The sequence below is a fragment of the Ischnura elegans genome, chromosome 4, assembly GCF_921293095.1.
Source record: "Ischnura elegans chromosome 4, ioIscEleg1.1, whole genome shotgun sequence".
NCBI classification, from domain to species: Eukaryota; Metazoa; Arthropoda; class Insecta; order Odonata; family Coenagrionidae; genus Ischnura; species Ischnura elegans.
In genome coordinates this window covers 29,006,692-29,028,477 of record NC_060249.1, presented here as the reverse complement: position 1 = coordinate 29,028,477, position 21,786 = coordinate 29,006,692, and the positions used below count along the sequence as shown (strand labels likewise).

The 21,786-nt window shown below is 42.2% G+C and overlaps 1 protein-coding gene across 4 annotated transcripts in view; it reads right to left on the bottom strand.

Moving 5' to 3' along the window:
- Positions 1-21,786, bottom strand: part of LOC124157212 (guanine nucleotide-binding protein G(I)/G(S)/G(T) subunit beta-1) — a 99,327-nt gene that overhangs the window by 58,000 nt on the left and 19,541 nt on the right. The gene's annotated exons all lie outside the window — the stretch shown is intronic.

Sequence of the window (21,786 nt, the reverse complement as noted above, 5' to 3'; positions counted from 1 at the left end):
ATTCCATCCAATTGAAGAATGATTTCTGTTGGCACTTCGGTCGTATTTTAATCGGCTTTCAAAAATGTCCGCGACGCGATGACAAAGTAAATGCGAACCACTTTTTTCCAATATTTTGCTGTAAAATGTTTGTCATTGCGAGGAATAACATTTATAAGCATGAATTTGATAGATCACATCATCATGTGTATAAATTTCGGTTAATACCCCCAATTATACCTTATTTCCCCGTATAACTCGGATCAATTTGTCCGTCAGCGACACGAGTGGCGACTTTTGTAAACCCATTTAAATGCGCGGTGGGTGACAGCACTTTTCGAGGCCGACTCGGGGATACTCTTTAGTAATATTCGTGGCAGTTCCCTTAGTGCATACATTTGCGAAAGACTGCTTGAGACGGGAGTACAGATGCATTGGACGCTGGCGAGGGAAGGGAGAACGAAAATGGCCGCCGCAAACAAACGGATGGCCTCGTGAATACACAACCCAACAGTCCTTTCTCTCAATTTCACTCCATCAAGCAAGCGACCCTGGAGGGGGCCCTTTTGACACAGACACGAGAAGATTCCCTGGGAACGCACGCTGCCCCAGCAATTGAATCCAATTTAAAAAGCCACGACGAATGTGGAGAGCAGGCGACCACGCGGATAGGTTCGCTGAGTAGCGCCACGAACCATACCGAGGCGATGAGGGGAAAAAATGAACGAATTCCTAGAAGCGTCGTGTGACAGCAAAACAAGCTCCTGGTGAGATATCGCTGTTGACACTGATGACGCATGCCTAACAGATTCTGAGATACAAGAACACGAATGATAAAAATTAGATAGAATATGCACATAACAAAGCTCAAGTGGCCAATGTAAGCATCATCACATCGATTGCTTTTCAATGGAAGCGGTGAGAAAGACATATTTGACTGTTCAATTCATGGTCAATATCTAAGAGTAGTCGGGTCGGGTCTCACCGCAACCTAACGATATGAACGGCTTCATATTTGAACTCGGGTATTACAATAAGCACTACGAACAATAAGCCGATGGAATACATGCATCCTGTGAGATATGTAACTTATGACCACCTAACGTATACATCGAGACTCGGTGCCTACTTCGGGATACACTGAAAAAAATTAAATGGGATCCTGAAGAATTATGAAAGAAGAGCCAATTAAGTACGATTTCCCAAAAACGATAATACATCAACAGCGCTGTTCCTCACGAGTTTTGGCACCATAACAAGAAAGTCATTAATAAATAATGGAGAGATTGAAGACAATCAAAATCATTAAACAACGTCACTGAGGCAATAAACAATTATTATCGAGCGGCAATGGAAATATTTTGAGCGTAGGTGCCCAATGATTGGGCATAGAAAACTGTTATCTCTTAATCACCTTTTCACTATTAGTAGAATTTCAACTACAATACATCGTAGTCCACGCAATTATCCGATGGCAATTTCAACAGCCCATTACGGTTAATATGAAATCGATCAACCACCTAGCATTTCTAAGAGCATCATATCTCTACTATCGTCCCACACCTACACGTGACTCACTTCTCCACGAGATGCGACGCCATCGAACAACGCATTTCTGTGGTTCGCCGACCACGTCAATTCAAACTATCCCAGCAATTCCGCAAACCGCACTTCCAGTAAGAGAAAGACAAGACGACATCGTCAACGACCATAGGAATTTCCCAGCGGGGGACATAAAATACAATGGCGACGAGCAATTTGAGAGGGAGGCTTCCGAATGAAACCTTTGAGAGAGTCTGTGAATGCAAAGACAATTGGTATCGAAATCGAACCTGGGTGTAGAACATAGCAAAAAATATCGTTAAATTTTAAGGGCTAACCGATTCATTACGTATGTATGTTAATTTTCAGATAATACTCGCAAAGTTCTTTAAGGGAAAAAACATCACCAGAAAAGCAATCTTCCAAACTAATTAAATTTACAATGCCGTCTATCAACCCCTGGAAACATTATCACTATACTAAGAAAATTCATGAAAAATAAATTTTAAAAGACTAATCGAAAACATGATCAGTCGCGGGCCCTATTCATGCTCGAATTAAATACAACATGCATTGCTACGCAAAAATAACCAACTTCTCTGGTGAACAGGAGATCTCAGCAACTAAATTCACCGCCAATATGTAAAACGAATAAGTCCGAAGACAGGAATACCAAATGCTAATTATAGCTAAATTGGCCTGTGGTGTTTCCGTTTTTCCTATCTGCACTTATTCACTTAAGCTAATTAATAACTCAATTATCGCATCATAAAATTAAGCTAGACTATAATAACGTTACAAACTCGGAGGCGACTTATCGAATGATTAAAAATGCCTGTCTTGTATCTGACAATACATAACGTGAAAAATTACCGCTTCCGAGAGAAACTGTTTTTATTTGCCAGTGCACAAACAAAATATCAGTGACGCAGTGCAACATTCCTCTACAAGTGGTTTCCTCATATATTCTGACAGAGTAGAGTAGATTCTGCTGAGGGTAATTTGCATACATGGGCACATGTGTTACCGCCGCTTCAGGATGGAGTTCATCGCCCCATGACGCCCACCGTCACGTCCGAAAGGAAATTGCCGGGGAAACAATCAACCCACTTCCCAGCCCCCCTTGTTTCGCAGATCCCTTGGCCGCACTCCATCGGGGTCCCCCATTCATGCACTTCCAGGCGGTTGGGCGGACCGCTTCAAGCCGCGGCTTAGGCACTCGGTAAACAAAGATTCTTAAAATACTCCCAACACTAATTTGGGATTACAGCTATATTTACTCTCTCCTAATCCAATTTTATTCTCAACGGATATGTTTATAGCTCCTACACGTACATGAAATGTGTCGGCTACAAGTTTCACTGAACGAGGAAAAAATTATTATTTAACATTTGCATTGGCTCATGGAAAGCAACTGAACTATAATAAAAGTGACCTCACGCTTCTAGCATTGTTACATAACTTACTTCAATTTTCACATTTTTGAAACAAAAAATATCAATTTAGAGGGAGGGATCGGTCCAAAGGGATTTTGTGTTCCCAAGAATCCATTACCTGCGAAATACGGCCTACCAAATATAGTTTCATACTATGGTATCAAGATCTTCGTGACATAATAATTTCAACGTAAAATCATACCACGGATAAATCGTGTTTTCTATCAAAAAATCTAAGTTTAAACTCTCAACCTAAACTACTACGCTCCCTGACCAACCGAACCACCGAGTAACATTCACTATTTTGGGAAGGTTCGGATATGAAGTGACATTTATACAAACTTGGCCATCAGAGACGGGATCAACCATGTTAACGGCTAACCGAATGACGCTATTTCAGAAAACCGACGTCGACAGTATCTAAGGTACACGACCCAATTTGTCGGCGCGCGCGATGTCACCTCCAAACGCTACCGGAGACAGACAGAATGGAGGAAGGACGAAAGGGAAATACGACGCGGCTGATAAGATGCGCGCGCGACCCATCTCTTCTTATTTGCCTTTATTGCAGTAGTGCCACCGCCTCGCTGCGACGGGATAAATAAATACAGCGGAGGTGGTGAGGGGGAGAGAGAATTGGACCCGAAAGAAAGCGAAAGACACACACCAAACATAAGTGAAGGCACGATCACCGATATGGGTGGAGTGGGGACGGTCTATAAAAAGAAACGGGGAGTGGGGAGGAGAGAAGAAGTTCGGCAAGCTCTGAGGGCGAGAGAAGACACACACACTGAGTCTGAATAGCGCGCTGGCAAGACTCCAAGGGCAGTGGCGGCGATCCCCCGCGAACCCACTACGCTTGCGAACGTCCGCGGCCCGCCCCCTTGGCGAACTGGTACACCGGCACCCGCCAACGTCCTCCGCAGACAAGGCTACCTCCCACGCCTTCCCTGGAGTTATTAAGGGCGGCGATAACAATAACAACAACCGTGAGGTGGTTCTCGCGATTCAAACGGTAGAAAGAGAGAGGGGTGGGAGGCCTTAAGGAATGCGCACTTGAACTTAAGGAATTATTCAAGAGCATCGCACTACACGCTGTCACTCATTCCCAGGATGGCCACTCAAATATCAAAATGGTTCGCCCGAACATTTCAATGCCATACTTTCAGTGAGTATTTTACGGGACATTCATTTTACGGGGATAATATCAATTAGGGTAGTAAATTAATAAACTAAAGTAAATTACTTAAAGTCACGATATAAAAATAAGATTTAACACTTTAAGAGCACGAGAATGGAATGAATAAAATGATCAAATATCTAAGATGAACATAGAGGTGAGGAAAATTCCCCACTTAACATCAACATCAAATACGATTTCTCCAGACGTAAATATTTTCCATGGCTATCCAGAAAATGAAATTCCCTGACAATGACCTTTTGTGCCCGATTCACCATTCCCAAAAGGAGAAACCAATGGAAGCTATACCAACAGCTAAAAGATCAACCTAGTAGGCTCTATTGACTTTTTCTAAGATTGCACGCAGAGTAGAATTTTAGGATAATCAGAGAGGCAAAACTGAAGGAAAAATGAAAGTATGGACCATCGATTGCGCTATTTCGACCTTCGATTTATTACAATTCGAGGGAAGGCATGGAAAAATATACATCATAACTCGATAACACTATTTACCTCTTACCAATGGCGATTTTACCCGTTCTCATAGCAGTTGATTTTTTTAAAGATCGATCAATTTCTCAAGGTAACATAACCATTAGAAATTTATCGACACATTTCAAATGGAGACGTGTGGTTAACCTCTATAAAAAATGTATTTAAAGTATTGTTGTTTCAGCATCGAAGAGTAAATACATTTACGACAAGCTTTTCGAATTACATACTCAACCTGTATTCAATAAATGGGGACAATCTTCAACTCTGACGTCGATCGAATTCTCGTTCTTGAGTAATTTCTACCCGCGAGTATCCACACAAACATTAATTTTTTGTAGCTTGTTTGAGGACATACGGAAATATTTGAATATCCGACACCCGACTGGGAAACACAAAAAGTATGATAAATCATGAGTTGAATACATTAATCTCACGTATACGTGCACAGTCACTGCGTGGAATAACGTCAAGCATAAAAGGAGAGTTATCATAACAACTATGGCGCAAATGGAGGACTGGGGCTTCACCTCGATCCGCAGTCCATAGTAATCGTGGGAATCCTATTTCGGGATCAAAAGACTACGTGCGTACTTCCGCCACCCTTGAGAGGGGGCCACGCCCCTTGGAGGGTCCAGCTAAAAGATTGCTCGTCCATCCATCCGACCTCTAGGGCCCCATCATCGCGGGACCATGGCCTGGCGTCTGGGGCATCGCGTGCACTGCCCAACAACCGGTCGCCGGCCTGCCCCCAGGGGTTTACGGCGGCCCCCCACTTTCAATCCCGACCAATCATGATTGAGACAACTGAGGGATGGGTTCTAGCTCCTCCAAATTCCTCTTCGTCAATTAACATTTTTCTCCGCTGGAAATAAATGTGGCTGAAGAGAGCCAGTAGACACTGATGCAAACAAAAACTCAAGACAAATTCCACCCTGAAAACCAATCTGACTGATGAGTAATTCTTTCTAAACATTATTAACTTCGCGCAATTACAAAATCATACACTTAAATCAAAAGAAGCTACCCGATTGAACGCATTATACCACCATTATTTTTTAAGTAAATGAAAATTAAGGAAGTCCAAGCAATCATGAAATCTATCCTACACAAAATTTCAAGGAATGATATTACGGAGAACAATAGGTCGAGAACGGGTAATACCTGCAATTTCTATTACCCGTACGAGTTACGACGAAAAAAATCGAAATAGCTCTTATTCAATGAATCTTATTCAATGGATCCTAAATTAAACATAATTGCAGCCCAACATCCCATAAATTTCCACGGAGATACGATTTTTCTATGCGCATTCATTTTCTCAATCGCCTACTTACAGGCGTGGAAAAAAACCAATGAAATCTGGCGTCATGAAAAACTCTCGTTAGCATAACAAACATACGTCATGCTAGTCCTGACGTCTACGTCCGCTTCCTTCTGTTTTTTCAAGCTTATTTACATAAGCGATAAGATGTAGCGAATAATAATGCTGCCTTCCATTATATCAATCAACTTAAATTTTCGTATACTCTAGTCAATACCCTAAAATACTAAAAAAATGACCGGAATAATTATTTTTTCAGATATCTTTATGACAATATTGTTTTCAAAGGTAGCAGATGTATTTTTGTGCATTGCACGCTCGGTAGGGGCTCATTTAGCATCATTTACATGTGTATAAGTGTAAAGCTTCTCATAGCAACATTAGGTACAAATTTTGCACATTGGTGAAATCTAAATCCCCCGCAAACAGCACTGAGATGGCATTTGAGGTCATTTCATAAAAGAATCAAAACTATCAGAAGTAAGAGGCTTGCGTCCTCGCAGGAAAAGCATGCACACACGAACGGCACACGCTACACTAGTCTATAGCGTGCGAGGACTCCAGAATGGGTCATGAAAAGGGTTAGGCCTGAGGAACCAACATTACTCACATCCCTTGAGTTACGGGGAATGGGCTGGGGCGGAGCATGGCACGCCACCAGGGCCATCGCCCGCCCTCTGGCGCAGAGAGGGTGGAGGTAGGGCAGGGGGGTAAAAGGGTCCGCGGATTACGGCACGACACCCTTTTGCGTGAGGTGAAGAGTGAATTAACTTGCCGGCAAATGATGGGACATACAGTTATCAGAGACGTAATAATCTTAGCACAGCATGTGCGTACCCCTACTCCTTCCCTCGGGCAAAAATGACAAAAATCACTCCTTGAAAATGGCATGAAAAAACAATTAATTCCACACTCCAATCGACCGTTTAAACCCAAAACGTCAATTAGTTGACAGACCTTTAAGACGATATTATTGATACATCGATACCAATAGGAGGGAGGGAGTGATAGCCACACTTGGAGAGATAAGAGCTATTGTCTGATTGACGGAAATAAATAATAATTAGTTTACCAAAAGAACGATGCTCTTACGAACGCACGCAACAATTTCATAAAACGATTAACACACCATATTTTTGGAAGCCAACCCGATCACCCAACGGATCGCAGTGGTACATCACTGAGAAAGACAACAAATTTACGAAACTTATACTACGCTGCACAAAAAAGTATTAGTGCCGAGAAAAAAGCACTAGTGGGTCTTCATGGTAACATAAGGCAGTTTCCAAATATCAATTAACGTTAGCTGTAGGAATGATGGCTACAAGAAACTCTTCCACGGAAGTTGGTAATCGCAACAGGTTATCTGTGAACGACAGGTGTTGAAAGGGTGAGCCTTCACGCCACACAAGCGCATACGGGTAGACCTAGCAGGTTAAGTAAGGTGCTCCCACTCGATACACACCTGCAGATACTCAACATTCTATGCCAACCGAAACTTTTTACCTGAGGAATGAGACACAATACCTTGGAAGCGATACTCCACAGTTGTTCAAACAATAAAAAATGGGACGTTTCGCTGGAATTTTCCTCTGATCGAAAGCATAGAAACAATACAGCCTATACATCGGGAAGAGCATAGAAACATTTCTACATCTATATAATACCCCGCAAGCCGCGTAAAAGGCGTGTGGCAGGGGGTGTTAGGACACCAGCCGTTTACAGCTAAAAAAAAAATGAAATACTCTAACGAGGTTGGTACTAGCGTTTATTAAAGTCCTTTATGGTTCGGGGGAAAAACGAATTCCCATATCTATCCGTTCGGCAAAACATCTCTCTTAATTTATCGCTTCTATCGGACCTGGAAATATAGTGTGGCTCTAATATTATGTTCTCTGAGTCGCTCTTAAAGATATCCATTCTCAATTGCTCAAGCAATCTAAGCCTAGCGCGCAGCCTCCGAGTCTCCAATGGCTCCCAGCCTAATTCGCTTAACATGTGGGTAACGCTGTCTGTACGCCCGTAGCAGTTTTTGACGAAACGCGCAGCCTTCCTTTGTATTTTAATCAGTTCGCGGATTAAGTCTTTCTGCACCGGATCCCATACGCTGGCTGCATATTCAAGGTGCGGTCGGACGAGAGCGAAATAGCACCTTTCTTTAACTTTCTCAATTTCAAACGGCTACATAAATAGAAAGGAAATCAATGGAAAAGGAAAAAAAACAAAGAAGTGCAAAACCAATTCTATGTACCACGAATTAGTTTATCACGAAATAGGTATATTAATGCGGCCACTGCCATACTCGTAGCTCAAAGCGGAAAACACCAACCGTTACACATTCCCTTCGAAAGAGAGCACGAAAAAACGAACTACGCCTGACGGAACAACGGACGCTGTCGTCTGTGATGGAAGTGAAAATAATACACCCCTCTGAACGGCATTTAGAAGCACCAGTTCCGATTAAAAAGGGGTGAGGAAACTGAAGGTCGCCAGCAGGTGGTGTTGTTACGCCTGAATGTGAAGTAAGAATGGCGGGGACCCTCATATTCAACATTCAGATAGGACCTTCGATGGCTCTAATGGGTAAACGAGGGAAGATGGTAACTGCCAAGGGAAAGAGGATAACCATTAAATGCTACTATCAGGAAGTCTAGAAAGTCATTTAGTTTGAAATATCAATAAATTATTTGTCCGAAATTATTCTGTCCGAGTTAGAGGTATGACTATGAGATGAGAGCCGTAAAGATAATGCCGATTTAATAAAAACCACATTTGGTTGCTATATGGTGATCCATTAAAAAGTAATAGATATAAAACTTCAAAAATGAACGGTAATAATAAATTTAAATCATTAAAAATGAATTTAAATCAAACATGAAATTAAAACATACACGACAGTGGTTTCTGCGTTTAAGCACGATCTTTAGGTCAACGAACTTTATACTCGTATTTTCAACTTTGGTTTAACTAGAAATATTTTATCGTAGATAATTTTATCTCTAACTATGAAATGAATTTTGGGAATCCAAAAAAAAAACGATCACATAATGTTGGCCCATTTCAGTAGCAGAACACAAAATATAACATGGGCAAAATTATTTGATAACCTAGCTCATGATTCCGGCCACGTATTCAAGAGAGGCATTAATTCACAATGGCTACCTAAGTACTCAAATTACTACCCACTGCAGTAATTACTCTGAAGCCTTCCGTTGGCCATAGACTACTTAAGATGTGAAACTAGTTCCACAAAAATGAAACCCTGGCCTTCGCTACAAGCCAAAGGCATCGCCTTTTTACGCATCTGGGAGTTCAGAAAATATAGTAAATTCCCTGTTTAAGAATTAGAAAAACTACAACAGATTTTAATAACATAAAACTATCAATCCAGAAATTGCAGTATCCGAACCAATGAATAGCAGTCACATCAGTATTCCACATGAATGAAACCAAAGTTGTGATTAAAAATTATAATTACTACCTACACACAAAATACACCCCAAACTCTAAATCCAAATGCCTTTTGCTCACGGGCCACTGCAAATGAGCCACCTCGTGCCAATTACACGAAACAAGTACAGCCAGAATCAGTCGGGTGCAAAAATGTATATCATTATATTCCATATATTCATTATTTCACCGAGGGAACGCGAACGTGGGGGGCAACAGGAAGCGCGAAAGCCAAAATATGAGAGACAATACGCACATGACACCCTCATCAGCGACGGCGCAAGGCCAAAAAAAGAAATGAAGTGAAATTCCAACCGGTCCGAAGAACACACGTCGATCCGGCGACGGTTGGGCGTTTGGCGGAGGAAGCGGGTGGGGTTGGAAATAAGGTAGGGTGGGGGTGGAAACAGGTGAGGCAGTAAGTAGGGGGGGAAGTTGTCGGAGTGGGGTGCCAACGACCATGAGTTCGCAAAGCGGGGGCGCAGAAGGAGCAGCACCCACCGAGCAAATAAATGACTGGGATGAGCTCGGTGGGTTACATAATGTGATGGCGGCCGTGTAATGGGAGCGACGGAGAGCGGCCCTAGTCTCCAGCCCGGTGATCCATCACACAAGGGCCAGGGCGGCTGCTGTGGCGGATCAAATGGGGGAGAAGGGTCCAATGGCCGACCCAAGATATCACCCCCACGACGCCCTGGAATAACATAGAACCTCGTTATTCCGCGGCTTGACGATCTCCCCCCTTATCGTCCAATCGGGGGTCCATTCCTGACAAACAACCCTACTTTGTTCCGTGGTCAACAGTTTACCGCAGTCCTGTTATCGGGACCATTAGTAATTCCTTCCGTGAGGAGCTTGTTTATTAACCCCTAACAGTGTCAACAGCATCATAGACGCCTCTCGGAAATAATGTCAAAGCGCCAGCGGCCCATAGAGCGAAAGTTTATTCATTATACCTGACAAATATGGAGAATATTTCATTATCTATACATCAGTAGTCTAGTTTTCAAGTTCACGAAGGGGTCGTTCACTCAGGCCCGAAATCTCAATTTAATAAAATAATTCGGTAGATGAATGGGAAAGATAATAAAAAAGTCTTCCACATTCAGCTATTTTCACTTGAAAGTGAAAAAAAATGCAGAAGTTGCCGCTGACTTTTCATTAGTTAGTGACGTCATTTAAGTTCCGGTTCGTGAAGCCGCGCAGAGAGACCCAATCTTTGACGGAAAGAACCGCTCATTAGAGTGCTTATGGCAACGAACCACTAGACGCATGCGCGAGACCGAGACGTAGCGGAGTATCGGTGAGCTACTCGGAAATTAGAGCTGTCAGCTTTTCACTGAAAGGGGTTAAACCCGCCGATATTTCGCGGCTAATACCTCTAGAAGTAAAATAAAATCAACAGATTTAGGCGTTACTTGGTGGAACGATGAATTTTCACCATGAATGCCTCTAGAAGTAGACAACTGATCGAAAAACGAAAAAGGCTTCCCTCTTTATCCATATCGCAATCCACGATAATAAACAAATGGTGAACAAGCCCATTATTTTACCAGCGCCACTAAAATTTAGCGTTAAGTCAAAAAAACACACCGCAGAACTTGAAATACCTCGATCGTAATTTATCAGAGGAAAACGAGTATTCAAGCGAAATATCAAAAATCACAGCCAATGCCAGAAAGAAAAGCTTGTCCACTAAAAACACCAGGAAAAATTAATCAGTCGGTAGGCACGTTTACGATAAAATAAACTCAGTAGACGCACTTGCAGACCGAGTCCAAACCCGTAATTCAGAACTACACCAAAGTGATACAGTACAGACAGATTTAGTGCCCAATAAGGAAGAATAGATCTACTCCCACATAAAAGAAAGAACGGGTTTGAAACACAATTTTAGCAAGATATGGTAGAAAGCCACATTTTTCGTCATTCCAATTGATACGAGTTACTTAACTTTGTGGTCAAGATATACTCGTAAAAATAATTAATGGAGTAAAGTCAGGCGTAACAGAAATGATACCCTTAAGTTTATTTTTAAAAGATTCCGGTGTACTAAAAGATTTAAGGAGATTATTCTCATGATGATTGAAAAGATCAATTAAGAACGGCAATACTTTCATTCCTCCTCTCCAAGAAGTCGATCGCCTCTAATCAGCACAAGAAAAACATACCACAATCGGCGATTAAAGATAAATCTAATACGATAAAACTTCCATAAAAAATCGAGCGTTTGAGAATTTAAGACTACTACACGAACGGCAAGAATCTTAAGTTTCATATATTGGCCTAAAAGGAAATAATAACAATTTGGGGCATGGTTCTACGAGACTGCCACGATTACTGATCATAAAAGCCGTTTCCTAAAGACTAGGTTCCACCTCTGCAGTCATGTCCATTGCAAAAAATATAAAATAATACATAATAACGAGCCCAAGAATCGCAGGAGGAAAGAACTACTTCTCGGACGAATATGAACCTTGGTCGAAGCCAGCTGCAGTAACAATTAACTCGGACGCTCAATACACGCACAACGCAGCTAGGCTTGGAGAACAACACGTTCGGTTGTATGGGGGAGGTGACGTCAACTGGTGAAGGCACAGAGGATATACCCTCGCCTGCTGACTGCGATCCACTCCCGGAAATGCTCGAGAGGAAAGAGAGGACTAGCCACGAGACCGCAGCGCTCCAAACGTAATCATACTTAAATTTATCACTCGGCTACATGGTAATGAGACACAATAACTTCCAGCAACGAAACCTTATATATGTATAATAACTTGAAAAGCCAATTGAGATGCAGTAGCCTAAAGAGCGATGGATTTCCATTGGCACAGGTTATACTTTTGGCATGGGCCTTGGCATCGATATCGTAAAGAAAGACATCAAGGCGACAGTATGATTGAAATCCTAACTCTCGCTCATTCTATTGCAATGGACAATTTTAAGCCACAACACAAATGTAAAAAGGAATGAGTGAGTAAAAGAGAACGAAGACCGATATGCACTGAAATGCAATTAAAAGACTGCAAATACGCAAACTAGGATCACTCTAATTTACAAATTAATGGATCACCATTCAAGAAGGGATATTTATGATTTGTCTAGATCTGTCGGGAAGGAAGAGTAATAGTTAAGAGGTATATTCACACGAACTACTACGCGAAATTGTTCGAAAGTTGGAATCACGTCGTGAAATCAACTGGGGATAAACAAGGTAAAATGATACGATCGAAACTTACGGTGAAAATAAATCCTCATTTCGCTCCACATAAAATAAAAATTATAGGCACAGAGTAGGTTTCAAGCAGTGCGTCTAATGAATTTTCTACCGCAGAACGAAACATCAGAAGACTTACCGATACGTTATCTCCGCAACATCTAAATCAAACATCAATCAGCGATAAATAGTTATAACCGAGTGAAGGTTATTGGTTCTGCAGCGCCCAAAAATAAAAAAAATAAGAACGCACTCTCGTCTACAACCTGGCAGGACTATTTTGGATCGGAACGAATGATAACCAATGAAAAAAGATGGGACTCGATCGTTCTCGGAAAGTTCCCAAACACCAGATGGAGCTCACATTACGATAATTCAACGAATTCACGGTACACTAATTGGGGAAGACTTCAAGGAGCAAAAAAATTAGATCGAATGCGGGCGACAAGCTAGAGAAAGGGAGAGCATTCACTGGCAAGAGGCAGAGAGCCGGGAGTAGGCCGGCATGGCGGAGGACTTCCTGCTTGAGGTCGCGCGGACGGGGACTTGGGCGACGGCTGGGGCAGCTGGGTGCCGAGAGGAGCAGATGGAATAACCGCTGGCTAGGGAGGGTGAGAGGGAGGGGAGCGGTTGAGGAAATGCGAGGGGGGGCACGGTGCGGGAGGACTCAGATTAGAACATCCTCTTGGGCAGAGAGGATTGGAACATAAACAAGCGGCAGACATTGAGGATCGATGCACGCGAGTCAACGCCAGCACGCTTTGTACGGCTGCAACCGGAGTCGAACCGGCGCGAAAATGCACGGCAGTGGCGACGGATTTGGAAGGAACCCAGGGAGCAGGCAGAAACTCGAAATATGATACATGAGACACACATTCCGCACATACAATTTCTTAAAGTTGTTTCTCTTCCAAGTATTGACATTAAAAAGGAACCTGCATGTTCACCGATAAAATGACCGACCATTGAAATCGCTGTTCTAGCAATGTTTAACGACCTTTTGACTGATTTGAGTAAAGTTAACGTAAGGGATCCCCGATTTTTTGCCAGATGTGGTCACATTTTTTACAGGCTGTTTTTTCATTATGCAGCGAAAGCTTCCTTAAATAAAAAAGGAAGAAAAGAACACAAAGGTCGCTAGTAAGTTCAATTTTAATAATAATAATATCATACCGTCATAAACGAAACGGAATCCAAATTGTTGAACCCTTTACTATATTTCGAGTCCCGCTAGTGTTAGTCATACCAAAAATTACAGCATATTATCACAAATAATTGAGTCACCTTAAGAAGAAACATAATTCAGCTCCCGGGAAAATTATATCCATAGCATTCGTGTTATATTTCAGCATGTGAAAGAATGAAAAACTTGAAGGATCTAAGGCTATCCCGGCGAATGGACTGGAGGAAGAGTTCTCGGGTTTCCAGCCAGGTCCAAGGGTTTTTCAGCATTTCAGCATTCGCCCTGAAGACGATGGCAGCCTTAGCCTTCTAAACGTCGGTGCTGAAAAACCCTTGAACCCGGCTGGAAACACGAGAAGTCTTCCTCCAATTAAAAACTTAAATACAAGCAAATATCACAGGAAGGACTTGCATTTTGGACAAGTTAATCAGGGAAAATTTTGGGGATCTAAGAATTTTTATGAAAGTAACGGATGCGTATATCTTATCATTCCTGCTTCTATCTAACGTCCACTACCCTGAATCAGGGAAACAAGAGAAGTCAAACACAATGAATTGATGGGAATTATTAGCTACGCTATTAAAAATGACGCAATGAACTCTAAAATAACATACCAAGTCGACAAGAAATTGGAAAAAGCTATCTTTTGGATCCGCGTCCACTTCGTATTAGAAACAAGAAAGTTAAGGAAGGAATAAAAATCTTGGAGAAAGCTCTACTCAATTACGTAAGCCTACGGCATAAATGCGCATGAGAGGTAGAAATCAGCTTCTGAAGAACAAATAATAAAAATGCACAGGCTCCATATGAATGCTTGGCATCGAAGTCTACTTTGAACCAGCAAAAGAAGCGCCAAGAATAAAAGATTAAAATTAATTAAGGCCAGAAAGGGTGATGATGTCTCAATCCGAGTAGAAAAAAGAAGACAAAATATAGGTCACATTAACCCTGTACGATTAAATCCTCAGCCAGGAGCAAAAAACACGCGAGAAACATTAATTCCTCATGCTAATCAAGAAAAACGAAAGAAAATTAAGATATAGCCACATGCAAAAGTCTCTCATGAATTTTTCTGCAATTATATTAATTTGGTGAGTCTCCATTGCTGAGATTAAAAATACATGAATTCGGATAACCGGAAACTCAAATCACGTATGAAGCTATGATCACATAATACAAAGAAACTAAAAATTAAACATCGTTCAAACGACGGGAAATGTTTGCCGGCAAATATGATGTTTCATGTGTAGTCTTCGTAACGGATGCGGAACCGGTAAACCATCTCATATTAACCAAGTAAGTCACCGCAATACCAACTAAAGTCGTTAAAAAAATAAACACCATTGCGGCTGGAATGCATTTCACCTTTCAAGAAGCGGAGCCTCAATAAAATTATCTAGTGGAATTGCAATCGAAACAAAAAACTACCGCTATTGAAGTCAACCAAATTTCACTCTCATCAACGAAAGTAGTAAATCAAGTCTGCATCCGGCGAATATTTGACATGCCGCAGTCAAGCTCTCATACAGAAATTCTTACTACACCGAGAGAGAAGGAAGTGAACCACAGCTTTCATTACGTTCCGAACGGACTAAACCGTAACCACTCGGTATTCCTTATTCCGTGGTATCGATCGCAGCGGTACTTTCCTCGCCTCTCGTACTGTTGTTCCTTCCCTCGCACCTTATCCGTCAACAAGACCACGATTGGAAAAGATGCTAAGTCCACTTCCATCTCGAAACGCCCCTCGAAGACCGTTCATACAAAACGCACACACAAGCGTTTGGATCCTTGGAAAGAAAATAAGACCTACAGAATGGAGATGACAAATAAAAGCCAGTGTCCTTCCTTTTCCTCGACGGAAGGATAGAGACTATTTCCGACGGAGAGAGGAGAATATAGGATATTACACGAGTGACGCCTTCGGTGTCGAGGCTGGCAGGAGGATGGATTTTTCGGCGTGGTACGGGGAGGACCGAACGAATGGTGCGCCGCGAATTAATGAGGGAAACACTTCCAAGAACGGGAAATCGGGCAAAAACCGAATGGAAAGGGACGGAGAAACTAGAAAAAAAAATCGTGAGACTCCAAGAAAAGAAACTTCATCAGGAACATATTATCAATGTAAAATTCCAATGGTAACGATTTATTTCTCGTTTACTAAAATTAAACTTTGAACATAGCCTTTCCTGATATGTACAACTATAATTCCACATTGCGAATACACAGAAACTCTCAAATCTATCAGAGTATTCTTGGCATCATAGCCCAAAGATCGACTTGTACGAGTACAAGGATTGATAAAAAGGAGTAAGACAAATACAGATTTTCCGCTTAGCACTTGTTGATCCAATAACATCCCCTCATATGACATAATAGTACTCCCTCTGATTTGATTTCAATCCAACGAAGACGCTCTAAATTTCATCCGAGGAAACATTCATGTAAGTAGACATCTTAGGAACAAATTATCAACGTAGGATTCCAATTGTAACACCTGATGTAAAACATCCCAAAGCAAATATTTTGAATTATATTTAGAAAATGGCGTTTTTCTGGTTACCACGTATTTACGTGAGATGGGCAAGTTGAAAGCTCCTTACAAACGAGATAATATACTGTCTCAGACAGGTTCACACTTTTAGCATGGGATGTGGCGAAAATAATTTCCATCTTCCATTGCCCGTCCTATCCAGAATGAACTCTGACAACTGACCCCTCTCTCATTATTATTTAGGCAGTTGTAAGGCTAAGGACCAGATTTATCATTAAGGATATCTAATAATGTGAATGTATCCTTCCCTCAAGCATAACACAAAGTATTCTCGACGGAAACCAGAACCATATCAGGAGATGGACAACACGAAAGCAGGGTTCATACCCATTTTCAATATGCGAGGCTTTCCCCTGATTTCCATTCCCTGGCTTTACAATGGATAAGGCAGTGTAACAAAGTCAAGGAATAGCAGTATCAAAAATAAACTCAAAAAGCCTCAAGCCAGCACTATCCTTAGTCGACCAGCGAGGATGGCAACAAAACGCTGACCTCGACGCTCGAATGCAGCAATACACTGCGTGTACCTACAACCGCGATTTTCATGTCTTTGCAGCATCACTGGAGTTTATCCCAGACCATAGCCAATTTCCCTGGCTTTTCAATGACTTTCTGTCCCGATTTGTATTCTCCCACATTCTCATCGATTTCCTAACCGGCTGCACAACCAAACCAGGGGATGGAAGACAGGTAAGGCGGGGTGGAATAGAACTCAGGGCGACGACGTAAGGCTAATGAATTTATGGAAAGTAGAGAACAACATACTCATTGCCTCTAGGTGAGTTTTCGTTCACATTTAATACTCTTCAAATTATAAGAATTAAAAATCGCTCCAAGATGATACGGGCAAAAACGTAATTCCCACAGACACCATCTCGAATGTCGCCAAAGCATGCAAAACTCGCAAATATGTCGCTGGCTTAGTAGCTTAGTAAACGCTGGCGATCGTTACAATAGACACCGGTATTATTATTTTTTAGCTTCGCGACAAATACATATCTCGCGGGTTCTCTCCCAATACCACGCACAATTAACAGAGTTATAACTTCCGAGCCTTCGGATTACATGCCATGACGTCAACTTCTACGAGTCAGTGATTATACGTCTCGGAGCGAGTGACGGGATTGCTTATTCCTTCACGTGATTTCTAGCAATACACCTGAACATAAGCCTCGACTTCAATCGCTCAGCCATTTAGAGGTAGACCTCCGATTTAAAAAAATGTTATTTCAAGGTTATTAAAGAACGTGTCCAGAGCTCCATTCTGGTTCAAATGCAGATACGCCGGATACACGGGCGAAGAGAGAGGAGGTATAAAGGGCTAGAAAAGGGAGAGAGAGGTCTGGCAATCGATGCGTACAAGGGGCGGTCGGACGGGGCAGGGGCGGGGGGAGGGAGGGAGAGACGCCGATAACACTCGAGAGAGGGAGAAAGAGCGACTCTTCCATCCCGCGCGAAACGGCCAGTGCGCACGCCACCCCAGGGAACGAGAGGGAAACCCAGTGAGTTTCCTACCTCCACGCGGACTGCACGCAAGAGATTAGAGTAATAAAACGTTTTTACTGGGGGGGGGGATTGAGACGACAAAGCCCTTTCTTCCATCCAAACCGTTGACAATCGATAAATAACATGAATAAGACACGCTAAGAGAAGAACTAACAAATAAAGGTGGGAATGGACATGAAGAAGGATTTGAGATGCCTACAAGTAGTTTACCACGGAAAAGCATTCTAAAAAGACTTTTCGCTGCTGATTTAAAAATTAATCGGTAATCAGTACATTGTATTCATACGAAAGAACAAAGGGTATATAATATACTCATATCCGAGAAAACCAGACTCGAATACTGTGAATTTCTATTGAAAAAAATAGTTAATTCATTGAAATAATGAGGAGCTCAGATGTGGTGGTAAATGGAAACGAACCAGGGTTCACCTACTATCAACCAAAATTCTGTATATTTCGATCATATTCAATGTCATGAAAATCGATAATTAATAACTGACTACTCCAGCGGTTAAGAGCGAAAAATTGCCTAAATAAGATTAAAGATTTTTAATACGCATTTTAATGCAACCAGATTTAAATGTAAATAATTCACTATCTCCAGAACCAATAAAAAGGTGCAAAGTACAATAATTACACAGTAAAAACGTGCAAATCAAGCGGTGAGATAAAATTTGCGCAAACACGAACTTAATGCTAGCGCTAAACAAACGATCTTTCACTGCGTGTGCCTGTTTAAAGGAGGCTCTAAAGGAAGAAGTCTCTGAAATCCCTAAACGATCATCCTCTAATTAACTTGCATAGTAACATTAACGCTTGGAAGAAATGGGGTCTTCGCAATTAACTTGTACATGGAAGACTACTACGCTACCTACGGTTGACTAGGAGTTGAACCAGGACCCAGGGAAAATGCCCCACCCTCCAAACTAAGACTGGGAAAAGACGAAATGTGATAAAGATAAAATTTAGAGACTGGTATATAGTTTCGGTAGGCGAGACGAGGGTGAGCGGGCAGGTCCGATATTGTCAGCGCGGACTGGGTCGATGGGCAGGCGAATGAGGGAGGCGCGGGGGGTGGGACTATAGCCCGCGGGGAAAGGAGATGGATTGGGAAGAATTCCGGCGATGCGGCCGTCTATTCCGCCACTGGCGCCGACACACCTGCGAAATATGGATGACGGGGTGGGAGAAAATGGCGGGAAATACAAAACGAAGGAAGGACGAAAAGTGAACGAGAGAGGAAGATGAGGGAAATGGAGAGTTTTAGGCATCAGTATCCCGTCCGTTGAGTCTACAATGCAAAATATTCGGCCTCTCCACATGATAGCGAGTATTAATATACTTCCTTTAAAGAAACCATACGGAGAGATTTTATATTGCGCTTCAAATTGTGTTTGTAAGACATTAGAGAACTATCAAAATAAAAAAATAACGTACAAACTAACAATTTAGAGCAGAACAAACTTTAAATATCCAGGAGAAGATTATAGAGGCATTGAGTCGAAATATCGATGAATTCTAAGCAAAGGGAAAATTCGACAGATAGGCAGCAATGAAGACCCACTGGGATTAAGTATCAATCAATTGATAACTAAGAGGCCAAGCATATCAGGCAGTAAGCTTGCAACGATACATCAATTCCATCAGGGCGATTCTATAAAACATGATACTCGTCCTTGAACCAATTTTGGGATCCAGCCAATAACCTCGAACGTGTACGAGGCCAAGCATCACGTGAATAAGGATTTAGTGTGGATGGGACTTCACAGTCACTGGTCCAAATACCCGTCTCCATGGACAACATGATAACAATTATCTCATCGAATCAATGAATGCCAGATGAACGCACAGGAAATTTCATACATGATGACAGATGTAGAAAAAGAGTGGTAACCAATATCTCATCTGCTGGGCGCATAAAAAATTCTTGCTAGATTTATGGAAATCTTGACTGTTAATTTACGAAAAAATGAACGCACTGGATTACTTAATGCTTTATTAAAACCTGATGATTCGAAACTTTAACTTAACCCAACATTAGAGATTAAAAAAAAATTAATTAACGAGAAACAGCGACAACTGAAATTTTCTCAGAGCAAGATGGAACGTCAACAATACAGAGGAGTAAAAAAATTAAAATAGTTAAGAAATCACCGAGTATCAGTGATAATGATATATAAAACCTCCAGGAAGTCGAAAGCCAACGTGAATCGTTTTAAGAATTTCATGAGAACAGATTACTAAGCAAATGGATTTCTTCCCAGAGTTGCAGAAATACCCTGATTTTCATCGAAATATAGCTAATACAGGAAGTGAAAAACCAGAATTTCCGAAATATAGCTTGAGAGCACCAAACCGCAGCAGATAGCTACCATAAAAATAGAAAAGTGGCAACATACCGCCGAGGAAAATTTTGCACGCGAATCATACATCACTTTTAATCTGGAGTTACCAAGGCTCTCTTGCGTAGAGAGGCCTGTCGGAGGTCGACTAACGTGAGAGAAAACTTTGGCAAGAGAATTAGACGCAACCTCACGAAAGGAATCAATGAGCCACGATCTACCCATCCTGAAGCGGATCTCGCCGCAAAAACATTATTGGCTTATAGCTTATGGGGGTTCGTTATTTATTATTGATTTAGAAACCGCACATTTTTATCAGAATAAAAACCTCTACAACCCTCCTACGAGCCTTTCATAAGAAGATTGTGGGGAATAATGAAAATATTAACAGAAACCAGAGATGTTGATGATATACCCTGGAAAGGCTCGAACCAATGACCTTCGTGCATGAACCAACGACCGTGACGCGGACAGAGGCAAGTAATTTCTCCTCAAGGGGGCTTAAATATTGTGGGCACCAGATAGTAGCTCCGTCAAGGTTGCTAGTTCCTCAGAAAACCTTATTAACGGAATAGGAATGTAATTATGAGCACGGGGGCTGAAAATACGCGGACTAGAATTGCATTCTCATCATATAGTGGCCGAATATTTAAAAGCGACCAAAAACTTCGTGGAGGGCGAAAGAAAACCGAGCATCACGCCACGAGACGACTCCCTGGACGGGACAGGGAAATCGGGGTGGCGGCGAAAAGGGTAGCGAGACCCGGAGAAGAGGGCGTCTCAAGAGCGAGGGAGGAGGACGGAAAGGCGGGTGGGCGCGAGGAGGAGACGGGGTCCGAAGACCCACGGCCATCCCGGCAAGAGAGGCTGCGCCGACCCAAGAGCGCCTGTTGCTGCTGCCGCCACCGCCGCGAAGAGAGGCCGCGTAGAGGGGGCGAATATACAACCCCTCCCCCCCCCCCGGCGCCCGCCCCCGCAGTGTGCCAGTTGGGGTGGACGGCGGGAGGACAACATTCGGCCTTGGCGGTCGGATCCCGAATCAATTCACGAAATCATTTTCGCACGTCTAAACGCGATGACTCTGAGCGCAGCGTCCAGTGACCCCCGCGGAAGCATAGCACGTAAGAAGGGTGCTATGCACAACATACAACTTTCATTATATACCAGAATGAGGGAAGAAAATGAAAAAAAAAACATGACAAGAGTAAACTTAATGTCATCCAGCAAACAAATCGCGATGACAACACCCAGTCTAGATATCCCCTGACTCATCTTCCACACGATATTTCAATTCCTTAACTGTAAGACTGCCGCAATATCACAATTTCCACGATGTTGTATTCCTGGAAAATTTAAGTATCAACAACACTGTGGATAATGAAAGATGCCTTAAGGATTTAGAAAGTAGAACAAAGAAGCAAAAAATTCCTAAATAATCCTCTAAGCAGAAATGTAAAATTGATCAACTTAATCTTGGTCGAGCAGATACCTAATCTACTGCAAATTTATCTAAAACCCTATGGAGGATAACACGAGAACACCCACGAAACTAGGGATAACCTTGGCACAACTTCAACGCCC